We start from the raw sequence: 12,037 nt of genomic DNA on the forward strand, positions 1-12,037 counted from the left end.
ATTATTTTTATTTCTTTTAAAACATACAAGTATAGAGAATAAAAGAAAAGAGAAATGAATCCTTAATTTACAAAGATTTATTTTTATATTAAAAATACGTTGTAATATGTTGTAATAGTGATACAAAATAATATAAAGAAAGAAAGAATTATGAGATAAATACAGGATTAACTTTTTTTCTTCAGACTTACTGAGAATTGTTTTCATGAATTTATCGCACAAGGGAAAATATCGCGCAGGACAAGGTCGATCTTGCAGCGAAATTAAAGCTTAGAACCTTTAGTCATTCTATTAATATTCTGAATATTTTTTCTCTCTTGTTTTTCGTTTGATGTAAAATCCGATATGTCAGGAATTCATCTTATTCTCAAACTGAAGATGTGTAAGCCGATCCTGTCGACACATTGGCAATATAATCTAGAGGTCAATTTAGAAAGGTAGATCATAAAATTTGGGTCGCCATATGAACTTTCTTTAAATCGTACAACTGTTTCTCCTAGTGACTCTTCTTTTAACTTCTTTTTGCCGCAAAAAAAGTACATACAACGCACGTTCCAAGGGCTGCAGTTAATATATATTGCTTGTGCAGCAAACGATAATGGCCGGCGACAATATATATTTTCGAAAACTCCACTTAACCTTCCACATAGCAAAGTCCTTAAATGCTATTCTTCTTTGTCTCGAAATGACTTGGTGCATAATAAACGTTCAGTTGACACGTGAGTTGCATAAAGAAGCAATACGAAACAAAACGCCAGACAAAATTGACATCAACTATATATAGAAAGAACGGTTTTGCTGAAGTTTTGCTCAATCTAAAAATTTAACTAGACAGATTTAAAAAGAATTTTATTGAATCATCAAAATAATTATATAAGGACTCCAAAATCGATTATTAGAACGTTAAATTTTTTATAGTATTGTCGTCAATGTTTAAGCTTTTTATAGAATTATTTTTATGGTCTAAAAAAATTATTGCAAATTTGTATCTAGTTAAATTTTTTTCAGCAAAAGCATTCTTTTCGTGTAATAATCTAATTATATATACTATTAATTAATTAGACACTTTATTAATTATTACTTTTTGATTATTATTTATTATTTTTCATGAAAATCTAAAGTGAAGCATACATGGAAAAAACGATTTTGTTAAAATATCTAAAAATTTAACTGGATACAAGTTTGTTAATTTAATAAGTAATATTACTTTCCTAGTTGTGATCATGATAGTGTTTTAAAACCAAAAAAAATTTTAGCGCACAATTTGTAGAATCAGGTATGTACAGTGAATGCAAAAAGTATTCGTAGAAAATATTTTTAAAAAAAAAACTTTATTTTTAAAAAGTAATATAATTCAGCAAGAAATGAGTCATCAAATTGATGTCAAATCAATATCAATATCGTTACGATGATTTCAACATCAATTTGATGTCGACGTTTAATTGACGATCATTTCTTGCTGGGTAATTAATAATTTATTTATAAAGAATAAAATAGATTATATGTTTCTTAAAATTATATATACCAAAAAGATATATATTAATTATAGAAAATATATCGTCTGAAAAATAAACGAAACTTCTATTGTTTGGATGCTCAAAAAGTATTCATATACTAGTATTCAATACATGCGAAGCTCGTTTGTTTATGTTAGAACCGAATATATTCATTGTATAAAATTGCTAATTAATGTTTATGTTTTTTTTTACAAATAAGACTTTTTTTTATATAAAATTTCCTTGTACGAATACTTTTTGCTCTCACAATATATAAATTTGTACAGAAATATTTAAGCACTAAGATCCATTTTGATCAAATATAGGATTTTTTTATTTAATTATATTTATTGTCATCGATCAAAATTTATCATAATTGTTTCTCTGAATGGTAATGTAAGCCTCGATTCATTAGAACTTCATCATCGCAATGCAGCGGTTGGTAGAATAGCGCGTAGTGCATGCATGCTTACTAAACCAAATACGGTTGTGTCCTTCGCGTGAATGATGGAAAAATGAAAAAGAATCAATTCTCAGCGTATGACAAATTCGACTAGCAATTCGAAGAAAGTCATGTGTCGGTACATTCTATCACCGCCGAAGTTCTATCCACCGAAGGGAATCGATAGCGCCACTGGCCGTGGAGCGAATTACGGTAAATAACGGAAGGCTGTTTGTGCAAGGTGAACCACCTTCCTTCTCACCTACGGAACAGATCGGCCGACGTACCTTTCCAAACAGAATTTCTCTCTCGCGATTCTCTTTCTGAAAGTTTACGGCGTCGGAAAAGAAATAATCCCCGGTGGATTATTTCTCGTGTATACGCGGTGTTCCATAATCTTCCAACCTTAATTAAAATTTCATTACTATTAAGATACCTGACGTGGTTTAAAGAAATATTGCAAATAATAAGCAATATTTTTTTTTTTAAAGAGAACTAAAAGTTTTAACATTTCATTGTCAAAAGAGGAAACAGTTACATGTTTCAAGACACCATGTAGATGCAATTCTTCTTAATACCATCTTCTTAATTAATTCTCTCGCGAATTAGTGATATTAGCTCCAGGTTAGCAATTATCGGTGTGACATGCCATGAGAGTTAATCTTCGCATAAACTTTTCTATTTAATAGGACGCCGATGAGAGAATAAATTCCGCTGTTGGCTCGAATAAGATTTTACGCGGAAGCGACCAATAATTCATTTCGTCGTTGAACTGTTTCCATAATGCACTTTCTGTTTATATTAAGATTAATATATTAAGATCATCTATATACATTATCAATGACACATTTGAATAGACTATTTTGGGAAAGAATTTTTTATTCTCTAGGTGAAATCTTTTTCACCTAACATCTTGCATATGTATAAAAATGTACTATTCCCGATGTTTTTTCTCATTTATTTTTTGATAAAATTTATTTTATCAAAAAATATACCTAATTTATTTCTTTTTTCTAAAATTATTCTCGAAAACAAATTTTTATGACCCATTGGTCATATTATCCAATGGATCATCCTCTTGCGACAAAAAATTTTCTCTTTCCAAAATTTTAGATTTCTTCGTTACGAAAGAAAGTGGGAGGAAGAGGAAACTTTATATAATATACTAATCCTCTCTTTTTTCCTCTGACAAAAAATATATTACATATATTTTACATATTAATGTTTAATAGCTTTTTCGTCGATCGAGAAGCGAGGCGGAAGATTTTACAAGGTAAACCGCTTTCATTCCTGTGCAATGATTTTGCCATTAAGTTGTCTATTCGAACGAAAAATAATCCAACTGTATATGTATATATATAGTCTTCCTTATATTCCAAGAAATTTAATTAAGATTATTGTTATAATATTAAGAGACTCATATAATCCGTTCCATATACGCGATTTATTTCAGCAGTGCATTTGTTGCTGAATGTGTGTATGTGTGTGTGTGTGTGTGTGTGTATTTGTAAATTAAATTTAGATCTAAAAATAATTTTATTGAATTGTCAAAATAATTATATAGGACGCTGGTTGCCAAAATGTAAAAATTGTTTACAACTTATACTTGAGTTTTTTACGTAATTTTTTAATGCTGTCCCATCCGCTTGTTTTCTGCCTCAGTTTTCTATATTTCGTTTAGATATAACTCGTTTTTATATTGTTTTGTATTTTAATTGAATTGCATGCTTTGTAATTAAGTATTTTCATATTTAATGATTACTCTAATTCATGGATACCATGTACGTATATTCTACATAATTATTATATTATGTTACGTTATTTTCTGATTAATTTTTTATATTTTTTTTATCTATTTATAACTTTAATTACTGTATGTTAATGCATTTGTTTTTTATTATATACATTTATTTTCAATAATTTACGTATATGTACGCTCAGGAATGGCTTTAACTCCTTCAAGACTTTCGTATATTGTACAATGTACATCTAATTTGAAAACATTATTCTTTGAAATTATTTAATTCTATGATGTTATTTGAGATCTGATAATAATAATGTATTAATTAATATCTTAATATATGTTGGAAAAATAATTACAATTTTGAAAAAAAGAATTAATTGTTTCGTATGAGTACTTATTAAAGTACGCATGAATTTATTTTATAAGTTAGTTCAAATAAAATCAAATCTGAAGGGGTTAAGTCAATCACTTAACTGCCCCTCTTGTATGCGCAACTGGATATCTCTAATATTATATCATTATAATAATATTGTTATTATTATTAGATAGTATTCGCTATAAACTGCACTTAATAAAATTAGTATTATTATTATTATTATTAATTATTTGAATGATTTAATAAAATTATTTTCAAATCTGTATTTAGTTAAATTTCAGATATATACTTCAGCGCAAAATCATTCTTTTCATACAGGTGTTATCAGAGACACATTAATGTCTCGGGTATCAAATGTTTGTTTATTATTATATTTATGTGCATACTATATACTATATATGTGTATATATGATATATTTAATTAAAAAACACAGGAAGAATTATCGTTCAATCTTATGAGGATTCATTGGAAAAATTTTTTCTAATAGTTTTATTACTAATAGTTTTGACTCTTCGCGGATAGATGACCCGATTACTTCGCCTTCGCTTTTTTTCCTCGTCGGAAAGCGTCGGTGTCTTCGATGGGAAAGTCTGGATAAGGCGAGCCGCACAGCATAACGGCAAGGAGAGAAGCATTTCGAAATACGAGATGCGCATAATTATGCGCGCCTACTTAGGTGCATCGGGAATTCAGCGACGTTTCCCCCGTTTTTCTGTCACGCCCTTGTGGCTGCTGTGTCGTCGTTTCTACCTTTCGATCGGCGTTTTTTTATGGTGGTTTTTTTTTATTTCTCTCATAGAAATAAACCGATAGCATCCTCGTCGCGCTGCCATGCCGTTGTTAAAGCGAACAAAGCGGGATTCTCCGTCGACAGGAAAACTTCTCAGGAGAAATCGCGCCGCACCGCGTCGCAGACTTTGCGTTTTCGCCTTCGATCATTATGTATTACGTGTAATTGCATACTTGTACGCGGTTGTGCCTAGCTACAAAATAGATTTCGCACGTAGCGAGTCGCGACTTGTGCATTCCGCGACTTTATTTCGTAACAATTACATCACTATACGTTTTGCAATGTGTATCGAATGAGAGAACGTCAAACAGTCCTGTTGAAAGCTATCATTTTTATTGATTTATCGTATAATAGATTTTTGTTCATTATTTTTATGCAACAACACAATAAAATTGTAATTTTTTTGTATACGCATTATTTTCACATTGGCGCATGTTCCTATATTTTAGATCTTTAAAATTATACGAGAAAATATTAATTTTACATCATGTCGTTTGCATTGGAAGATTTAATTTTATAAATAAGCACAATAATACAATGACGTGTTCGTGTTCAACGTGAACTGAATTGTTTCATACGATGTATAAAAATGTAGTGAAAAAGAAATTCGGATCGTTTCGTATGTAACCGATATGCAAGAATAAATCAGGTCAGATCGATGATCGTAGATCAAAGCACGATTTGATCGATTGATTTCGAATCACGTAGCGGAAGAGGGCTTGTTTATATGATCGACACATACCAGGCTAATCAGGGACGACATGATTTTCACCTTGACCGTGAACAGGTCATTGTCCATCAGTTATTCCGACATCATGAGATGGTCGACTTTTCGGATCTGTTGGGTTAATTTGGAAAGCATCGCGTTTGTTTAAATTTATTTTATACATTTTTTTATCTTCGATTGTATATAATAAGAAACATTTTGCATTTGTGTTATAGAAATGGTGCACTCAAAAAAGTCTTTATTAAAATTTTGTGTTGAATTTTTAATATATCCAAATATTAATTTAACATAACGTAATTGTGTTATTTCAATATTTTATGTTAAATTAATATAATATTTCATGATATTATAATGACACGATTTATGAATAAACGAACAAATAATATAAAAATAATGCTTTTTAAAACATAAATTCTAAGCTAATTTGAATAAAATGCGTTAATTTATTATATTTTAAATGTTATATTTATTGTGTAGCATGTTAATTTAATGTACATAAATGTTAATTTTAATAAAGAAATATGAAGTTATGTTAGTGTAACATTTTTGTGATAACTTTTTACATAATATTTGTGTTACTTTACATTCCTGTTTTAAATCAATACGAAAATTTGAATGTATCGTTTAGACCATGTGAAATGTATTAAATTTAATATCAATTTTCCCCGCTCTGTAAAAATATATAATATATTAGGTAGTAAAAAGAAATCCATTATTTTTTCATTCAATTTCATAAAAAATAATGGATTTTTTTTTATTACACTAATATACAGCTCATATAATATAATAGATAAAAAAATCATGATTAAAAAAAGTATGTGTAAATTTATGATGAAATAATTAGAATGTTCCAAACGCGTAAAACTTTCGTTTCCAATATACTCTAATTTATATGAAACGGTGTTAATTTGAGTAATTTGAACATTATTCAACAGGTTGAAGATTATAAATTAGGGAGATACTAAAGACCAGAATTTCTCGTGAGATCGTTACGACATTGTCGAATTAAGTTTCACAGATTGCCAATCTGTTTTGAAGATTCCGAACAATTATTGGAAATGCCATATTATACTATAAAAATTTAGTAAGATAACTGATAGTTATACGACTTACTTATATAAGCCTTACAATTTTTTCAAATTTTTTGCTGAGCCCAAGATTGAAAACTGATGAAAAATATATTTAAAAGAGTAATATTTCTGAATTTTATAAAGAAATATTATTATATTTTAGAAAGAAATATAAGACATTTTTAAATATTTACATGCGTGAAGATTTTTAGAAAACGTATTTTTAGGTCGTATTGGATATATATGTAAACAACATTTGAAAATTAATTCTTCAGTTGTATGGATGTAGAAGTAGGAAATGGACAATCAGAAGATTAGAAAATTGAGAGTATTAACAGGATTAAGAGCGACGATAATCTTCTGGAAAAACGTGATGAATATTTAACGATGGAAATCTTATTTTTACCAGAAAATATGAAAAAAATTTCCGGAATTAATAAGACAGGTTTGAAGATTCAATCATTAAAAATTTCATATGTATATCTTAAAAGAAAGGTAAATATTCATAAATTGCATTTCAAAGGAAAGATTAATGCATAATATATTTATAAGATGAAAATATGTCATTATTAATTGGCGAGGCGCTGTCTGATGCTATATGAATGCTCATAAAATCTATTAATAATTATAATTAATGTTTATGATGTTTATAGAGTTTATAGAGTTTATAGAGTTTAAAAAGAAATTTTCGCAATTCGCAAAGAGTTTTTTAAAGCTATCTCTAGTTTGTAATTCTTTACTAATATATTTTTTCTCCTCCCCCCCTCGCTCTCTCTCTCTCTCTCTCTCTCTCTCTCTCTCTCTCTCTCTCTCTCTCTCTCTCATCATCATAGTTAATTCCTATTTATCTTATAAGATATCAAATTGAAATCGCTAAAACATACATTTCATCAATTGCAATTTTGCAACTTACACGCGCAATCTAAACAACGATGCTTATCGCATCTACAGAGATAATTATCGTGTTTCTAATGTAATAATTGAGGCAGCTTTACGCAAAAACCAATGTAAAAAGCGACAAAAATCATTCTTCAATCGGTATTCTTCGTTATTTCTTTGAGCGACGTGCTCTTAAGATTTTTCTGGAAGCATCCGAAGAGTCGAGCATCGTAAGCCCCGTCGAGACTATCCGAGAGATTCGCAGTAGTTCAAAGAGAGAGCGAACAAGAATGTAGTGTATGTAAAAACAGTCGATGAAAAATAGGTAGGGAACACAAGCGGAGAAAAGCTACAGTTCAGTGCACCATCAAAGACGGCGGCGTCTTCGGAGAGAAAAGGCTTCGAAATGTTGATTGACAATTGACATTTATCGCGACCCCTGCGGCTGTCCTAGACGAGGTAATGAAAATTTTCTCGTCGCCTGGTCTTTCCTCGCCACGAATGATCCGTGTTTTGCAATCGGTGACGAATTTAAAAGTTCGAACGTCGCGATATTTATGATATCAAATCAAAATATTTCTTTTAGTCTTACAAAAGTCTCTTTTCTACTACACAAAACAAAAATTCTCTATTTTTAAATATACTTTACGATTTTCCACGCGAAGCGACTTTCACCCAGAATTGTATAGTCTAAAGTGAGCTGTATATATCCATTAAGTGATTTATCTATTAATTAAAATTTTTTATATATATCAAGTATATTTAATTATTTTTATTTGCCCTCCTTTAGAGCATGGTTCAAGTTTAAGAAAAATGAAAGAAATATATTGAGAAGAAATATATTGGTTGAATGCTAAACTGTATCTTAAAAAACATTTTGGTAAAATTGAACAAAAGGGCAGCAGCCGCCGATGACCTTGACTTTAACATATACTGTCAAGGTCACTTTGAGTGACCTTGAACAAATTTTATCCGTCAGTCGTCCTTCGTTAAAAAGTTATTAACAAAAAAAGTTTGAAAAATAAAGTCTCACGACTCCACTCTCCCCCTCTGCATTAGGGGCGCACAACTTCCATACGAAGTGATTCAGAATTGTACAGTCTAAAGTGCATGACTCTCATTCCCCTCCCTTTAGGGATGCACGACTCTTACCTCCAACTTTCATTCGTTACATGAAGGTGAGAATCGTGCATCCCCTTTGCAGAAGAGGGGGGGATGGGAGTCGAAGGTGAGAGTCATGCGCCCCTGAGACAAGGGCAGGGGAGATAATCACTGATATCAGTGCCAAGTATGCCATTGGTAATCAGTGAATTAAATGTGAGATCCTTAACTTAGCTAATCTTTATTATATGATCTAGTCTTGTTTTAATGCTTAAATTCAATGAATATGGAAAATTGAAATTAATGTGTAGATATCAGTGTTTTAATTATATAATGCTCAAACATTCTTCCTTTTTTAATTGAATTTCACTGATTATCAATGTCAAGTATGCCACTAATTAGTGATTATCCACTGATTCAGATTTAGAGAGTAGTGAAGAAGAGCATTACGTATAGGATAACAAACTATTAACGTGGTCCCCTGAGAGTGTTGAATGCTGACAACCTCTTTTTCGAGATTCTTATTAATTTCATAAATCGATTGTAGCTCTATTATTAATCTATAATTTATGTTTTACGGACTGAATCTATATGTACATAATAAACATAATGATTAATACACAAAGAAAAAGATAACAATTTCCTTTTTAAAAGTTTTTTTGTTTTCGAAGCAAAATAGCTTTAAATCAATATTGAAATTATAAAATATCGGTCCTAACAAAAAACTGTATAATTTATTTGTTTAAGAGTCTGGCGACGAATATATTTCGATTCGATGGAATTTTGTTAATTTCGACGTCAATTTTGACGTCGATTTGATGAGTCATTTCTCGCCGGGGCGGAAGAAGTTATTTGTATGTATGTACATTTGCATACATTTAATTCTGTAATATTTTACTTTTTTTGTTAATTTATAACCAAATACTGCTTTTTTAAAACCACTTTTTTAAATCTATTTTTGTGGAAGGTCACATTAGCATCTATGTTCTTTGAGCCATTTTGCAGTGTCGCTACATTTTTATAAATAGTGTCCTAAGTAATAAATGTTAAATTTCAGTCTAGAATTGATTGAACAATACTTTGGCGAATGTAATCGATGAGTTTTAAATTTAAATATTATTTATTAACCAAGTTATATAACATAAATTATGGGATAACATAACATCTTCTTATCTATATAGTAACTTATTTGCTTGTCCTTTTAGTAAGAAATTTCTAGTGTAAATTAGTTACTAGAATGTTAAAACTATTTGTAGTATTGTCATCAACATTCAAACATTTTACAGAATTATTTTGATGATCCGATAAATTATTTTCAGATCTATATGTAATTAAATTTTTAGATACATCAACAAAACTATTCTTTCCATGTAGATTTTGGCTGAATAAGCTTTCGAATATTAGGAGATACTAAGAAATAGTGGATTTTAGAATCAGTCCTTCCTCCACTAAGAAAGTTTAAAAAAAGAAAGAAAAAGAGTAAAACATGTTCATAAATCCGCAGAATTGCTTAAGCAGTAGAGTGTAAGCGGTAAATCAGCATCGAAAGTAACGCCGGCCTTTGAATTCGTAACAACGGACACGATATACAGTTAATGCGACTGCTCCACGGTGTGACCTAGAACAGCGGCGAATGTGTATCCGAGCATTCGGAATAATTTTTAACCGGCCAGCCACTTTTACTCGACAACCGATCGCTCCATTTGACAGCAGTAAAAGATGAGGTCGATCATGAGAATAACGAGAATACATTCGGGCTCACCTAGAACACCGCAATAACGGAGCATATTGAAGGAAGGAGAAGGAACGGAATGGAGAGGTTGACACACCGCGCATTATATGCGCATCGCGAATATAACGAAAACTGGTTTCCTGCGTGATTCCCCATTTATTTATTACACGTACGGTGGTGAACGTGTGCCCCCATCGGCATCCCGATATGTGCATCTCGCCAAGGACTCGGCTCGCGAGCGCTTATTTAGAAATGCCATTGGGTTCTCCCGTGTCACAATGCCGAGGGAAGCTTCACCGAAATGTATACTTAGGTCAGAATTTATAATCGTAAATCATTGTATTAAGAATTCAATATTTAATTGAGGATATGATTAATTTTTAATACACGTGATGATTTTCCAGTCCTTTACTACACACGATGGGTCATTCATGTCCCAGATTAATTTTCATTACTTTAACAAATATATAAAAATTATATATAAGTGATTCTTACATTTACTTTAACATCTTTAAAAAGCATTTATAAAGTTGTGTATTTAAAAAAATTGTAAATATTGAAACTAATTCCTTGATGCTTTTAGTTTTTCGATGTAAAAGTGCGAATATGTGTGATATTATGTTATGTATAATTACAAAAATTTGTATATTTACATAAAAGTGGTAAAATATATTTGTTAGTGTACTTTTTCGTTTAATATAAACATATATTTACGCAATTACTAATTTTTGTAAAAATACACAATTTATATATATCCATTATATAAGTTGTATAATTTTTATTCATTATATTATTTATGTGATTTTACATATTCTTTTTACAATGTGGATTAATGCTGTTTTCATGTAAATTTTAATTGTTTATAATGGTAACGCTTTTTATGGTTCACTGCCGTATCATAATTGGTATGAATTGAATTTTTAACATTGCACAATGTAATTGTGGAATCACGTGTCAAACGTTCATCTCAATAATTATCAAGCAGAAAGCAAGATTTTTTTTGTACTGAAGCGAGTTTCTTATTATGCTTTCATGTCACTTTCGTGACATCGATACACCGGCCTACGTATAATTCTGTCTTTTTTTCAGCATTGAAGAAGATCTATATTCTTTTGCACGTGTCGCACGGTACGCTCGTAACCTGAATTTGGAATAAACGTCTTTCGCCGTACGATGCAAATGCATCGTGTAATAATACGCTTATTGCGATGTTACTTCGCCCGCAACGACACAGATAACCTTTGCTGCGTAAACCGCAAATTTATTGGTCACTCGAGATTATCATCATCTTGCCAAGAGCCCTGAGGATGCATTCATTAAAATAAGATGGCGATTTGATATCGGTAGAAAAAAGATATATATTTATGTGACCGTCTCTCTCATGTTGAAATATTGCTCGCAAACTCGATTCGAATGTTACATTATTTCGACATAAAAACGTGTTTTCGGAGACACGCTAATAGATTTCGCCAAAAAGTTAAACGCTTCGCGATACGCGAAAAATTCACCGCGCCTCGCTGCACATGCACATGATATTGTTCTTCCGGAAGGATTCATCTCGCAATTACGTACTTAAAGGGATTAAAACATTAATGATTTCACAGAGACACGAGTAGGTAGTTAATTTCCCAGTGTGCTGCGAGCGATTCCACAGTCTCATATATATATATATATATATA

This window comes from Atta colombica, unplaced genomic scaffold, assembly GCF_001594045.1.
Source record: "Atta colombica isolate Treedump-2 unplaced genomic scaffold, Acol1.0 scaffold49, whole genome shotgun sequence".
NCBI classification, from domain to species: Eukaryota; Metazoa; Arthropoda; class Insecta; order Hymenoptera; family Formicidae; genus Atta; species Atta colombica.